The 16,404-nt window shown below is 47.4% G+C and overlaps 1 protein-coding gene across 2 annotated transcripts in view; it reads right to left on the bottom strand.

Annotated features, from left to right (window-relative positions):
• The window catches only part of LOC144819518 (tubulin alpha-1C chain-like), a 146,041-nt gene that overhangs the window by 114,626 nt on the left and 15,011 nt on the right, over positions 1-16,404 (bottom strand). Inside the window, exon 1 of one of the 2 annotated variants that reach the window (XM_078677377.1) lies at positions 3,987-4,074. The exons of the other annotated variant lie outside the window; for it this stretch is intronic. The gene's annotated coding sequence lies outside the window, so the exon portion shown is untranslated. Of the gene's footprint in view, positions 1-3,986; positions 4,075-16,404 lie in introns of those variants that run through there. 2 annotated transcript variants of the gene reach the window in all.

Raw genomic sequence — 16,404 nt, 5'->3', positions numbered from 1 at the left:
CTACCAGCATTACCTCTTCAGCAGACCAATTTTCCGATCTGTCGGCATAGAGTTTAGGTCTATTTTTGGTATTTGACTTCTGTGGAGTTCCAGCTACATACCTTAGGCCGCCAGGGAAAACTCCTTTGTACTCCATTAAGGACTGGCTATAAAAGACAAACTCTATACCACGAGCCCTAATTGTCGCCCTGGGATCGCAAATTTGTTTAGCCAGTTTGTGCCAGTCCTGCCCTATGAAAGCCTACAAAGAGGTTTCCCACAACCTGGCTGAGCTAAGAAGCATTGAACTGGCATTTCAAATAGACGGCCCCCTTTCATTGACACTGCCTCTTAAAACAGTAGGCTGAATTAACATAGGGACTGACTTTGAAGAGGAAACAATAGGGTTCGATGCTTTATGAGGAATAATCCATTAACTGAAGGACATGCAGCATGCCCGGAAATAGTCATCTCAGAGAAGCAACCCAAGACACACAGAAGAATACTTAAATTAGCTTTGTAAAAAAGGACCTACTGGACAAGTGTGCTGACCCTGCATCACCCTGCCTCAGCACACCCATGCAATGAATTATGGGTGCCACAATTGATTATTTTACAGTTTAGGAGGAGAAAAAAAAAAAAAAGCACGTTATTTTCCTCTTTGGCCCAAGGCTGGTGTCCATGGCTAGTCACCATGAAATCAATCAAGGCATTTGTATAGCGCGCTACTCACCCGGAAGGGTCTCAAGGCGCTGGCGGGGGGGGGGGGGGGGGGGGTGCGTCACTGCTCGAACAGCCAGGTCTGGAGCTGCTTCCTGAAGGAGAGATGGTCTTGGGTCAGCCAAAGGTGGATGGGGAGGGAGTTTCAAGTCTTTGCTGCCAGGTAGGAGAAGGATCTTCCTCCGGCAGTGGCTCGGCGGATGCGTGGTACGGCGGCGAGGGAGTGGCTGGTCGATCGTAGCTGGCGGGTGGGTGTGTAGAAGGTCAAGCGGTCGTTGAGGTACTTGGGGCCCAGGTCGTGGAGAGCCTTGTGTGCGTGGGTGAGGAGCCTGAACGTGATTCTCTTGCTGACGGGGAGCCAGTGCAGGTCTCTTAGGTGGCGGGAGATGTCCAGGATGAGTCGGGAGATGTCCAGGATGAGTCGGGAGATGTCCAGGATGAGTCGGGAGATGTCCAGGATGAGTCGGGAGATGTCCAGGATGAGTCGGGAGATGTCCAGGATGAGTCGGGAGATGTCCAGGATGAGTCGGGAGATGTCCAGGATGAGTCGGGCGGATGCGTTGGGAGTCTTTTTTGAAGTTTGGCTGTGGTTCCGGCGTAGAGGGTGTTCCCGTAGTCCAGTCGGCTGGTGACGAGTGCCTGGGTGACGGTCTTCCTGGTTTCGGTGGGGATCCATCGGAAGATCTTGCAGAGCATGCGCAGGGTGTTGAAGCACGATGAGGAGACGGCGTTGACTTGTCTGGTCATCGAGGGAGGAGTCCAGGATTTAGCCCAGGTTGCGTGCGTGGTCCGTTGGCTTGGGAGTGGTGCCCAGGGCAGGGGGCCACCAGGAGTCGTCCCAGGCGGAGGCCGATGATCCCAGGATGAGGACTTCCGTCTTGTCTGAGTTCAGTTTCAGGCGGCTGTTCTTCATCCACTCGGCGACGTCTTTCATCCCTTCGTGTAGGCTGGCTCTGGCGGTGGCGGGGTCGCTGGTGAGGGAGAGGATCAGCTGGGTATTGTCCGCGTAGGAGATGATGTTGAGGTTGTGCTGGCGTGCGATGGCTGCAAGGGGGCTCATGTAGACGTTGAAGAGGGTTGGGCCGAGTGATGATCCTTGCGGTACGCCGCAGATGACTTCGGTGGCCTCGGATCTGAACGGGGGGAGGCGGACTCTCTGGGTTCTTCCGGTGAGGAAAGAGATGATCCACTCCAGTGTCTTCTCTTGGACTCCGATGTTGCTGAGGCGCTGCACTAGGGTGCGGTGGCAGACAGTGTTGAACGCTGCAGAGAGGTCCAGGAGGATGAGGGCCGCTGTTTCCCCGTTGTCGAGCAGGGATCTGATGTCATCGGTGGCTGCGATCAGGGCGGTCTCGGTGCTGTGGTTGGCTCGGAAACCGGACTGCGAGGGGTCGAAGAATCCGTTCGTCTCGAGGAAGGCGGCGAGCTGTTTGTGGACGGTCTTCGATGACTTTGGCAGGAAAAGGGAGGAGCGAGATGGGGCGGAAGTTCGTGGGGTCCGCTGTTGGCTTTTTCAGGAGGGCGCTGAGCTCGGCGTGCTTCCAGCTATCCGGGAAGGTGGCGGTGCGGAAGGAGGTGTTGATGATGTCCCGAAGCTGGGGTGCGATGATGGTGTCGGCCTTGTTGAAGACGTGGTGGGGGCAGGGGTCGGTTGGGGATCCGGAGTGGATGGTGTTCATCGTGCGGGTGGTGTCTTCGGTGTTGACCATTTGAACTATCTAGCCATTACTGCCCCCTAGATCTCACGGTTTGAAAATGTACATTGGCCAGTGGACACTCTGGATGCCCCTACCAGATCATTTTTCCCTTGACTAACTAACTATGTAATTCCAAACGGGTATCCCATGGATGTTAACAGGCAAAAGGGCTGCTATGAGTGCAGGTACTTGGCCAGCACTAGTAATATCGCTCTTTGGCAATTACATTGGAAACTACAGACCTTTGGTGAGTGCCCCTTCATCACCTACCACAGGAGCCCAACAGCCATTGTCGTAATACTGGAACTTGCACCTTGTTTTTTATAAGACCCAAATAAAACAAGCATTTACAATGCAATGGTTTCGCCTTTGTTAAAGTTTGTGCTTTTGGTATTGCTTTTGACAAATGGTCTTTTCTAACTTCTTTGAATTATGTGTAAAACGTTGATGTGTTTTACTTTACACAGAAATATGGAGTGCCTCTATGGAAAACACCCTCTCTGCACACGCCCTCTCTACACATGCCTTATCTTCACTTGCCCTCTCTACACACGGCCCTGTGCAGAGAGATCATATGGAGAGAGGCATGTGCAGAGAGGCCGTGTGTTGAGAGGCTGTGTGCAGTGATAGCGCATGTTGAGAAGGCATATGCAAAGAAGAGTGGGGAGGATACAGAGGTAGGGTAGGAAGGCGAAAATGCAAGGAGGAGTGGGAGGTCAGAAAATAGTGGGAGAGCAAGAGAGCGGACAGAAGGGAAAGGGAGGGCAGGAGTAAGAAGGAAGAGAGGTCAAAAGGAAGAGAGGGCAGGAGAGAGGGAAGGCAAGAAGGAAAATAGGCAGAAGGGAGAGCGAGGGCAAGAAGGAGTGAGAGGACAGGAGGGAAGGTAGGAGTGTGTGAGAGAGGGCAGAAAGGAGAGGGCGGCAGGTAGGAGAGGGAGGGCGAGAAGGAGAAGGAGGGCTAGAGGAGGAGAGGACAGGAAAGGGAACAGGAGAGAGATGGAGGACAAGAAGGTGAAAGAGCAGAAGAGAGAGGTGGAAAGGGAGGGCAGGAGGGAGTAAGAAGGCAGAAAAGAGAGGGATGGCAGGAGAGAGAGCAAGAAGGAGGAGAAAACCCAGTCCACTACCAATGAAGGAAGCACTGAAATCCAAAAAATCCAAAGTTCAAAAAGAAATACATTAAGAACAATACAGAACATGGCAGGCTGAGCTCTTGGTTGTGACCACAATGTGAAACACGTAATATAAAGTAAATAGTGAAATTAGTAAGCGGGCCGTATTATAATATTCTAGTTGCAGCTATTATCTAAATCACAAAGAAGGCCAGCTTGATCGGCGTATCATCTCAAGTTGTATCAACGAGCAGAATTCAAAAACACAAATCACTAGATGTATAGAGCTTAAAGGATCATAACGATAGCAATAGCGTGATACTTTACCTGAGACAGAAGAACTCTGAGTCAAACAATGAAAAGTGACTTCTTAGAGATATATATCACCTCCTATATTGAAAAGAAAAACTTAATGCCAGACGACAAAAAAACGCCAAAAACAGAGTGCATCAATAGAAGATAAAAAGCCCCCAATGTCTTACCTGGCCCTTCCGATATACGCCAAGATAATTGATTGCGAAGTGAAGTTTTTGATCAGTATGTATTGCCTCCTATCTATAAAAGAGGATGCTGCAGGGGAAAGAGAAGCCCCATAAATATGGCATCTGAAATACATATGCCATGATGATAACATTACTACCCTAAATTGATCTATATTTATAATAGAAGCAGCCAACATGTGTTGCTAATACCAAATATTACGCGATTGAAAGAAAAGACAGCTGCGAGTTAATAGTGCAATGAAAGTTTTAGATAATCACCTCTGCCCAAGCTCATTTCAGTATTAGTTAGCCCCGATAGTGTCGAGACATATATCCTATCCCCCACATTAAACTAGCACTGACCTTGGCCTGCGTCTAAATACAAACAGCAGCCACGCGGACCTTTAAAGTTCTATTAGAGAATTTAAAATACATATAGGTGTCAAGAAGGCAATCCGATATGTCGATAGGATAATATGCCAGGAAAACAAGCAGCTGTACATACAAGCCACACACTGGATTGAAGTGTGCATACTGTCCGTGCACAACATACAAAACCAAATTGTCGTAAATGCTAATTTAAAACTAATGCAATGGCCCCAGTCAGAGGTAATTGCATGTTGTGCGCCACTCACAGAGGAGAGCATATGAGCCTGTAAATATTAGGCATAGAAACACGGGGTGCCGTAAAAGAAATTATTGCAGCAATATATAGTACAAGCATCCTTATCTTATATGCAACGGCAAATAACCGTGGTTCCCAAAGCTATCCTTACGGCGGAAATTAAATTTAAACAAGCTGGGAGTTACAGAAAGTTACAAACAGGATGACCCCACACTCTAAATTAGACGTTACTCGAGCGTAAGTAGCGGTGTGCATATAGAACTTACCCCGGTCAATGATAACGACCTCCCGGCATGGTAACACGGGTTGGTGGGTCCAAACGAAGAACCCGAATGCAAACCCATTTTTAAAGGCCATTTTTTTCCCGCGTCGACGTCCAACTCCGTAAGCGGAAGGGACAAGACAGAATGTGACCGTGAACATAAATGAAGAACGAAATTTCAACAAAGGAGCTCCTCCTACTATCGAGGACCCGGCGGCCATATTAACCTGGCTAAAACGAATTGTCAATCAAAGGATCGATCACAAGAAAAAAACTGAGAAAACAGAATTTGAAAAAGAGACTGTGAAAAAAGGGGGAACAAATGTCATATTAAAAATACCCCATACATTATGCCCTCGAAATCCCATTTAACAGAGAGTCGCGTGTGAACGGTCCTTTCCTAAAGGTCCAATACGTATGTGGGGAACGTCCTAAAAACATCCAGTATACATAAAGAAGCGCATATTAGAAAGGCGCATTCTGAGCGGTAGCAACAATTGTGCCAGACAATCATCTGCGAACTCCTGCTGCCGCACTAAAGCGTGACAATAGAGTGCAAAGAGAAAGCACTCATTTAAATATATTTATATAAACCTGCTTGACGCAGAAACCTCCACTCCCATTGAGAGATAGAGTCATGGCACGATCATGGCTACTTATCACCCGGACTGAATAAGACAAAAGAAACAAGAAACAACAAACAGGGGGGCAGAGGCTCTCGGTAGACGCTGCTTGGAAAGCACAGCGTCCTGTAGGGATTCGGGGGCGTGCTCTCCCCTTCCCATTGGCTGGAAGGTAAAATTCCAGCCAATGGGAAGAGGAGAGGGCGGGACTTAAAAAAAGACCCAGAAACGCCCCCGAATCGCGTCAAGGCGGGCCCTGAACTCAGTGGCGCTCCTCTCTTCCAATGGCTGGCCAGCATTTACGAGGCCAGCCAATGGAGAAGAGGGGCGTGTTCAGGCCCCCATACTACACACAAAAGATTTCGGCTCACGCAGTGGGACGGTAGCCGAAACCTAAAAACACACCATTATTCTCTGGGAGGGAATTTCCATTCACTAAGGTGTGCTGGTGTCTGCTTATTGGACTACTGTGACATGATTTGCTAGATTTTCAGGGGCCTATACTCAAACACGATTAGTTGCTCTGCCCACTGCTAACCGCCACCGCCCCCCCGCCCTTGAACCAGGGACACAGAATCTTCGGGAAAAAAAGACAGACCTTCTAGTATACTTGCTATTCTGCAGAACTAGGTCCTGTACTTTTAATTTCAGACAAAATGTACAATCCCATAGTAAGAAGACAGACTCGAACATAACTTAGGATAGGCAACAGGTCTCCAAAGCAGAACTGTCTACAAAAGACCATGTGCCACCTCATGATGAGAGGATAACTTTTTTTTTTCAATAAAATTTTTTTTTTTAAAAAAACACAAACACACACACACAACTTTTGGGGTTATTTCAGCTCAAGAAGATCGCAGAAGCTTCTGGATGGTTGTTTTGTTTGTAATTTTAAATGCAATATGGAAATATAATTTGCTTCTTTTAAATATTCAGTGAGAGTGTGTGCTTTTACAGAATCCATGTTCAAACCGAATACCACCTACTGAAGTAAGCTATTTATGCTCAACCTCCCAACACTTGCAGAGGCAAGTGTAATAACACACATTGGCAATTCCAATAGGGGTCAGTTTAATGAAATAAGGCATGCAAACTCTGGCAATCAGAAATTATGTTGACAAGTGTAGCACAGTTTAGTGTGATCTATTGGCTTTGGCGGTAAAGGGGCTGATGGTAGGTTTAATGGTGGTAGTATTTGGGTTATAGTTAGTTGTACTGATAACAGTTGTATTGTTTCTATGGTATCTGTGGTTGTAATATTAATAGTCTTTCATAGTTGTGAGAGTATTGGTAGAGTGTAACTAGTGCAAGTATCAGTGAAGGTAATACAAGCGGTATTGGTGGTGTTACACAATTGCATTTCTTTTTACTAAACCAGTTACCATGCACTCTGCACTTTCCTGGTTTACGAAGAGGAATAGTACAACAGTCCCTAATTGTGATAGTGGGGTTGATGAGCGTACCTTCCCAATGTAATAGTCCTTCAAGTATTACAAAGAAGCATAAATAAGTGCAAGAGGGGGGTCAAACAAATTAGCTCCAACACTACTTTCAAAATCAAAATATAATATTGTACATCAAACCTATCTGACCCCGCGGATGCTACACAAAATATACCTGGACTGCCCTGCCCACTAACCCAAATGTGGTTATACTGACACCAATTTTATACACATGACTTGGGATTGCCCAGAATTCACATCTTATTGGGGGAAGGTGACAGACTGCTTACAAAACGTTACAGGATGGACGATACCTTATTCTGTTAAGGCGATATTATTGGGACTCCTCCTCCCTAGACCTAAAGGGGAAAGAAAAAAAAAAAAAAAACACAAGGAAATTTCTCCCGCTAGGGTTAGTACTAGCCAAACAAAGAATAGCAATTAGGTGGAAGAGCCCGACGCCCCCCACGGTGGAAATTTGGGCCAAAGATTTGAGGGAATGGGCAACAGCGGAGCTAATCCGAATAAAGAGTGTTAGTAGAGATGAAAAGCTAGAAGACACGAGGGCCTGGAAAGCCATGATAACAGACATACCCATGAGAGGGGACCTTCCCTCGGAGGAGACGGCGGGGATCACAGGCAGGTAAAGTTGGTTCAGGGGTAACAGCACACAGGAGTCTCCTGGGGCCCGGGAATGCAGTAGACACACAACACTCATAAGAAGTAGTCCGACTTGGTACCCGGTATGGGTGGGGTATACCCAACACAACCTTGGTGGCATGGGGGGGGGGGGGGGGGGGAGAAAAGGGGGGTGAAATATGTTAAGTGTTATGATCTATGCACTCAGAAAAATGCTGTTTATGTCCGGAACCAGTAATGTACTCCAATAATCCAAGCCTGATATTGAGAATACGTCATATTTTCGAAAGGAATGTACCGACATTGTCAATGTCAATCTCCTGTGATGTAGAACCTTGATCATTCTTTTACTGCGATTCTGGAAATGTTAATACATAAAATCAACAGTCCTTTTAAAAATAAGCAGCATAAATACAAAGCAAGAAGACTGAACGATGCAAACAGGCTGTAAGATGATGGTGACAGATAACCCAAGATTCTACAGACCAAGGCTGAAGCAGGTGGCCTAAAGATGCTGATCAGAATAAGCCAATCTATGAAAGAGGCTAACCTAAAGATCAAATATTTTAAGCAACAGGTCTTGCGGACACTTGCAAAGTAAACCCAGATGTTAAAGAGTGTAACTTGGTTATCAAATTGAAGTGTTAAGTCACCAAGAGTGATTAGGCCTCTGTGGTAAATGATAGTATCCAGAAACCAGAAAAAAAGGCCCCAGTAGATCTTTTACATTTTAGTATACCTGTAAAAAGTAGAGGGGAAACAAACTCAAAAATAACATATACTGGAAGATAAAGGAAGAATGCTGGGCCTTCTACACAAGTGAAGCATCATTCCAAATCAGGCAATAAGCCATCCACATGCCGAAACCAGTCTGAAGTTGCTTGTGATCGCTTCTGGAGGGGGCCTCATCTGGCAGTCAAGGATAGACTGTTCCTATGAGGAGCAGGGTCCGTACGAATTTGCCTAAGGCATGCCTCTGCCCAGAGTGGTAAACAGTGGCATAAAGAAACTTGAGGGTCCTTACCCCTGCAGGGTACATAGGGCATTCCTCCGGACTTAAACAGGAGCTCTGTGGTCAGGGTACTGTACTAATGGGTTCCCTAGAGATAGGCCCCCGTGGTGTGAGGGCCCTCTGTTACGCCACTGGTGGTAAAGTGAGTGGAGAACGATGGGTTGAAATGCTACCCAGAGTTATGCCATTAGTTAGACCATTTGCAAGCAATATCCCCTACTCTTACAATCACCTTTGGCATATTTGAAAGCCATAGGCAGAAAAATGTCACATTCAGAATGGGTCTGCCATGTGTGGATCAAAACTGTTTGCCTTGTAAAATACTCAAGATTTTACGGCCTTTTGTAAAAAGGCAGGAAAAAAAACCTCAAACACAGGAGTAGAGAGTGGTGAAAACTTAGTGGGCTGTTTCAGTACACCTCTGCGCAGACAATGCCTAGGGTGCAGCAATAGGGCGGGGAAGGCAAGACATAACATGAAATATACAGAAATAATAAGTCAAAATATATTGGGATCACCGAAAGAAAAAGTGCAGTGAAGATTAAAACTAGCTCGGAGGTGTCTGTGCGTAAGTTTATTCCTGGACCCTCCAGCCAGGAATAAAAACGGGAAGGATGGTGGTGACAGGAAGAAAGTAATTCACCCCTCCTTACTGCCAATATTTCGCAATGTTTCTGCCTTCGTAATTGTGCCCGGAATATAGGGTCACACCGGCATTCGTCAGGACCTCTCTGGTCCAGATTGTTAAAATACCCTCGTTACCTGAAATAAAGGTTGGCCAGGAACAACTTGTTCCTGCACCGAGGGATCCCCTAGTAACACTATGCCGAAGTACTAAAGGGGAAAGAGAAACAACAAACATGAAAGGGCCCGATGCATGTGTCCCCTTTCGTCGTTTAGCACACTATGCTTCACCACTCATTATTTAACCACCACACCATAGGTATAATGCCCAGATATGGCCATTCCATTTTGGTCTACATACCTACACCGAGATATGGCATAATGGTGAAAAATCACCTCATCAATGTATATGCGCAGATACATGTATGTAATTCCCGCTTATAACAACTCATTCAAACTGTTAAAATAGCACCTTAAAAACTCACCGAGTTTCCGAAAGAGTAATGTTATAACTGGAGAGAGACAAGGAGAGACCCCCCTGTAGTCACACTCTGGGGGGAAAGATAAATTAACATAGGACATAGCAATGGTTAAAAAGTATGCCCCCTGTTCCTTTCGAACATTGCATTGTGCTCAGATTGCTCCAGTTAGTCTCAGGCCCAACCGCCCCCACTCCTTACTGCATCAAGGGGGGTGCACCTCCCTTTCGGCACTTATCCAATCCCGCCGTGAAGGTGAACGGATCTGATGTGCCGGAACTCTTAAGCTGCATCCCCGCTCCATGTCACGTGGGAGTCGCGATGCTGTTTATCAGCATTGCGTCCGTAAGAACGCTTACACTGCGTTGCTACAGACGGTTACACTGCGTTGCTACAGACGGTTCTGTACTTTTTTTTTACTGTTGTTCGAACTTTATACAAACACAGTTGTGGCTCTCATTGTAAGTGTGCTGCCAGTATAAAACTGCATACATGGCCGCATTAATAAGCGCAGGTCTATTTGCCTCTTCGTGGGCAATGCCCTTAAATAAGGTACTGCCTGTAATAGTTAAACTGCATTGTCGTCCGAATTAAAAATACTGATATAGAATCACGATCTCTTTTATAAAAAAAAAAAAACAGTGCGGTCACTTCCGGCCTGAGAAAATGTGCAGTTGAACACTCCACATTTACTATAAAAATGAATTGCCATGGTGCTAAATAGGGGCCTAGTCATGGCGTGTCTGTCCTTTTAGTAGGCGGAGTAAAGCATGTTGCAAGGAGTATGTAGGAACTAGTCTAGTAAATACCTCAGAATAGGTATGGATGGGATTTTTTACAATATTGTAATGGTATATAACAGCCTAGGTAGATGGTATCATCTGACTCACGGAGAATATGTACATCCTATTACAGGATGTGTACATCATAGTATGAACATGGACTTGGTGTAGAACAGTTGGTATGCCTATGGATAATACCACAAGTTACATACCCACGTGTGTGCATGCCTACCTATTGAGTGTTTGCCACGGAATATCATCATTTAGGACCACCAACTGAATTTTGAGTCTGTAGACCCATTTCTTTTCCCTCAGAAGTAGGTCCCTCTTTCTGTCTCCTGCGTTGGGGGTTCAGTCTTGGTTGTTTTTCCACTACCGTCTGTGAGAAGTTAGCCTGGCATATGAGGTCCACTATTCTAGTGGGCACCTTGCACCAGTCTAAACGACCCTTATTGATGGTGGCTGTAAAGTCAACCTTATAGATAAGCCATCCTAGTGGTAGCATGGACCAGCAGTCTTAGGCTAAAACTTCAGAGAGCATGTGAAGCCAGCTGTTTTACCATATATAATCCCTTGAATACCAAATGAAAGGACACCACACAAGGTATATAATCAAATATATATGTATTTATTACTAACACAACCCCTTTGCACTCTTTATGAGGTCAGAGTTCGAGATACGTTACAAGTTACTCATTAAGCATACTATAAGTTACACAAATACAATTCTGCCCTAGGGGCCTCACAAACCATATACTAAGTAAGAGGTATAAGAACCACTTCAGGAATAGTGAATAGGCCTAGGGCATCGCTGGGGCTACACTACAGAACCAAAGGTTTGGAATTAAGAGACACGCGGGAGACGCGTGCAGTGTGGGAACACAGACGCAAGTTACCACTGACTTACAATGGAGAACGAAGAAGTCACAAAGTTACTGATTAAGGACACTTCCGGGTGGACTACGGTGAAACCGCTTTAAACCAGGACACTTGGATAGTCAATATGCACGGGAGCACCAGAGTACTCGAGTTACCTCACACAGGGAAGCCGGGTGCATAGGTGTCTTTTCGTGTCGGGTTTAGTCGATGCCTTCAATGGAGATCTGCAAAAGAAGTGCTGTAGGCGGCCGAAGGAAGAGTGTCCGGGTGGATCGAGGAGCTGAAGAACATGAAAGCAGAGGGGACAGAGTCGGGGTCACTAGCCAGTGACCAGGAAGGAACCAGGTGATGTCTCGATACAAACAAGTGAAGAGGTGAAGCTTGTCTCTGCAGCCACGAGGACCAGGAAGCGTCGACGATGACCAGAAGCTGGATTCGAGCTGTCCCACAAAGGATCTAGTTGACTGCGGTGTCGGTATCTGGATTGGACCCAGCAAGCCTTGGCAACCACAACCCACACAGGAAGTGAAGATTGGCTTCAGGTCAGACCAGCAAGGTCTCATGGGCTTCTCCTTTGCAGGGAAGCTGGAGCAAGCCTGGAGTAACAAGGAAAGCAAGAGGATTTCAAAGGTGCGCCTTCAGGGGGCTCACTAGCCAACGGGCTAGCAACCGGGAAGACGCGTCGAGCTGAAATGCAGGAGCAGGCCCCACGCGGCACGTGTGGAGGGCTGAGCTTCGGTGCAAATGGCGCTCGGGTCTGGGGCTTCTCGTACCCCAATGCACAACTGCGAGTTACCTCAGGAGTCGATGCAGTTAGCAATTTGCAGGATGTCCAGGGAGTCTGGTCCCACGTCTCTCGTGTCCGCCACGGGTCTCAGCTTTGCTGTGGGTCGGAGTCCAAGAAGTCCAGTCCTGAGTAGCTGAGTCTTCGGGTTCCGTCGGGAGCGTCGCCCAAGCAAACCGGTAAGTTACTGGTGGTGCCTGTTTGAACAGGGTGGTCACTCCTTGTCCACAAGGGAGAGGTCTTCCGTCTTCTACTTGATGTAGAAAGTCGAAGGTCCAAGAGTTCGTTTCAGAGTTTCAGTCCAGGATAACCTAATGTCTCTAGACACAGCTCCTATCTTTATACTAATCTAAGGGGCTGGATTACCTGCTAGGTCCCTCCTATGGGTGGACCCTGAGAAGTGGGTGGTTACACCCCTTTCTCTTTGTCCAGTTTCACGCCAGAGCAGGGCTGGAGTGCCCCAGCAACTGGTTTGAACCTGGCTATGCATGGAGCACCTTGTGTGCCCCAGGCAGTCTCATTTTGCAGCCCTCCCTGCCCCAATACACTAAAAGCCTGTCTGGGAGGTGCTAGCACCTCCCAAGGCAGGAAACTTATTGTCGAGGCCTCCCCTGCCGGAGTTTCGTCCAGCAGCAGGAGGTCAGACTCGTGTCTGTGGCAGCAGCGTCCATTTTGGGATGCTGAGGCTGTGTTTAACTTTAACCGGGTAAAGCAGTAACCAACATGTCTTCTCCCTCTAGAAGGGTGGAATGCTACCCCCACTGCCAGAATTGGCAGGGGGGGGGGTAGTATTCCAAAGCGATTGATACCTTACACAACATGTTTTGATAAAGCCAAACCAAAGTTCGCATTAATCGCGAGGATTATAATGTACTTAAGAGTATATGGTATGGCTATATCATAGAACAGCTATAAGGACATGGTTCCGAAAGCTGCAGAGGGGCTCAGCTCATGCTAGGGCACCCTCTCACATAAAACCAAGCACTCTGCCTCCAGGGAGGCGCTAGAGGGTGCACTGTGGAATGGCTGGCTAAAACGGCAGCTCCACCGGACGGATCGATGCGCTAACTAAATCTTCGCATTATAGGCATCAACTACACCCGAAATTGGCAGAATATGTGACTGGAGGATGCCAGGCAGCAGCGGACGTTACCTGCACCTTGATCTGCTGCAAAATCACGGCAAAACTTTTAATACAAGACGGACTGGGGAAGCGGCAGAAGTCCGGTAAGATGGCGGCTCCCGCGATGCGGTCATAGACGATCCGACACCAAGGCGCCCTCAGCAGAGATCACGACCGCTAGCGCCACTGATCATGCGGAGTTAATCTCCTGAACATGGGTGTCAGTATGGACGATATTAAACACTGGTGTAATTGCAATGTCACTATAATGCTCAACTAAGCTTCGGACAAACAGACAACCCAAAATGGCGGCTCTCATTACATCAGCGCATAACTCCCACTATAAAGCGCGCAATATAGGCTCTACTTAGGACCTCAACAGTGCGAACCCTGCGCAATGCATAGACTACTTCCCCAATTATGAGTGAGAACTCGCCCACTAATATAACGCTGATGTCCATGAATGAAAGTCGCCAACCCTGTGAGACGGATATCCAGCCCGCATATACTGCTGCACTGCGGGTAATCAAAGAAGGTGTCTATCACCACACTGAGGGGGCATGTACCCGGCAGCAAATGTGAACACTGGCCCACCCCGCTAATTACACTGCCTGGAGATCTACATATAACCATATCACAGCAATGCTACCCCAGCTGATGGCGGCCTGATGAGAGCTGCAAGTGGCCATTTTGTGCTGGAGTGCTAGTATTCTTCGAGGCCTAGTACAGACTAGTGCGGCTGTACTGCACCGCCTGAACTGGAGCTATGATCACTCCGCGATGCTCTCTGAGATGTTGAGGGCATAGGAGAACTCCCGCATATCCACAGAGGCAGACCTCTGCGGCACACCCGCTTATGCAACGCAACCAGGTGCACGACGCGTTGCAACTACCACGCTCTATCGCTGAAGACAAGAATGATAGTACATTAGACTGCTGTGCTCAAAGCGTACAGATCGCTGCATTTGTTCCGCTACACATGTGGTTTTAATGCGCATGTCCCAAGTACAGCTTATAGCGTCATAACTGACATACTCATCAAAGAACTGGGAGGATCACAGGATCTGGTTAGCGAACACCACCTGCGAGCTAGAGACACTCCATTACAGCGCTCTTATCAAGATAACCCACGTCTATGCGATGGGGAAACCGGACAAGCAACAGCCAAAGCTGACGTTTGAAACACGACGTTCCAACTCGAGGCCCCATGAGTCAGGCAGAAACAGACGTGGAGACGGAGGGGGCTGCGGAAACTGGCATGGAAAGCATCCTGAAGGCAATTCAAACCAGCCTTCAGGACATCAATGGTAAGCTCGATAACCTTACCTGTCGAATGGATACTATGGCAGCGAGGATGGAAAAAAACAAGGTGAAAGGCTGGATGACACGGAGACTCTAATATAAGCCGTAGAAGACGAGGCACATAACCGCACTGGTAAATGTAGCGGGATGGAGAAAGTTATGGAGGTGCTCAGGAATAAAGCCGAAGATTTGGAGGCCAGGTCGCGGAGAAATAACGTCCGAATTGAGGGAGTTTCGGAATCAACCAACGTGGGTCGCTTGGAGACGTATGTAGAAGACCTTTGTCGGGAGATCTTTGGAGCTGACCAGCTATCATCGATCTTCATCGTTGAACGTGCCCACCGTTCTTTGGCACCCCGACCGCCGCCAGGTACTCCACCCTGACCCATAGTGGCTCGCATTCTAAACTATCGAGACGGGATAGTATATTGCGGATGGCAAGGGACAAGAAGGATATATCATACCAAGGTAACTGACTAGAATCGCTCGAACTTCACAATGGCGGTACAACAGGCCCGTAAAGAATTTGCAAGCGCAAAAGAAAAACTGCGACGCATGCAGGTGGAGTATGCGATGCTGTATCCAGCGAGACTGAAAGTGACATGGGACTGGAAAACAATACTATCCACGCCCAAGGCAGCACAAGAATTCATAAAGAAGATCCATAGCCGTCGGACAGAGCAGCGACAGGCCAATCACTCTCCTGACTCAGAATGACAATCTGCAACTGCACAGCCACTTCTGACGCCACTGTCTACAAAAGGTACTACTGTACGACATAACGCGATCAAACCACATGCAGGTACATTGCCCGTGTTGGATGTCGGCTATTGATCCAGTGGTAAGTTGATTATTTATCTACAGATTACGCACTGAAATAAACTGCTGACTGGCATAGTCCTACGAACTGAAAACACACAGCCGTGCTAGGCGGACGATAGATCTGTGGACTGATGCCGTATAATCGTAAATTGGGGCTGTGCTGTACATTAAGCCCCTAACTTCGGATGATGGGGAGTGCAAAGTCTATCTCAGTTACATGGAGACAATGCGAACGCTTTAAGTTACAGTGCTCTCCTGGTTGTGAGGAGTGTTCTTGAGGTTGTGATATATTGTGTTGCGGACTATGCTCATACATGATTAATGGCTGGATGTATATCAAAGATAAAGTACACGCATAATACCAAATGTCTTTACCGGCTTGGGTGATTCAAGCCACGGGGGCACAGAGACACTAAACCTGGGCTCCTGATATGGTTCTGTGCCAGACTACATCTATATGTATAAGAGGTGCCGACTTGTCCATGAGAGAGGGTGGAGGCTTACACGTTATATTGCTGACCACAGACAGTGAACCGGTGGACTGAATAGCGATGGATGAACTGCACTCCTTTTATGTCTGGGACTGTGACACTGTGCCACCCATATGGTTTTGATATATTGTGCATTACAATTATACATATGCCACTATTGCTCTAATGAGATTACATAGGTTTAATTTTGTTGATGCCTACGAGCAAGATACGATCCGTCCACATCCATTAGATTGAATGGTGATGTGTACCCCAGGCGGCCCTCCACATGGGTACACCCCACACAGGTTGTGTTATAGGGGGTTAAAAGTAAGGGAATGGCTTCAGCGAGTTTGGGCTGCTTATGTGGGTGGGGGGGACGAGGGAGTGGGAAATGTTCTGTTTAATGAACCACTGCATTTGAGACGCATTGCTGAAAGCCGAGGGGTTACCTATCCATATGCTGTAATCTTTCTGTGTATGCACTACACTTTAGCCAAACGCTGCAAATACTTGAGGTCGATGGGCTCCTATGTACATGTAATGATTG

Source organism: Lissotriton helveticus, chromosome 1_1 (genome assembly GCF_964261635.1).
Source record: "Lissotriton helveticus chromosome 1_1, aLisHel1.1, whole genome shotgun sequence".
Classification (NCBI taxonomy): domain Eukaryota; kingdom Metazoa; phylum Chordata; class Amphibia; order Caudata; family Salamandridae; genus Lissotriton; species Lissotriton helveticus.
Note: the sequence above shows the minus strand (reverse complement) of the source record. Positions and strands in the feature narration are given on the sequence as shown.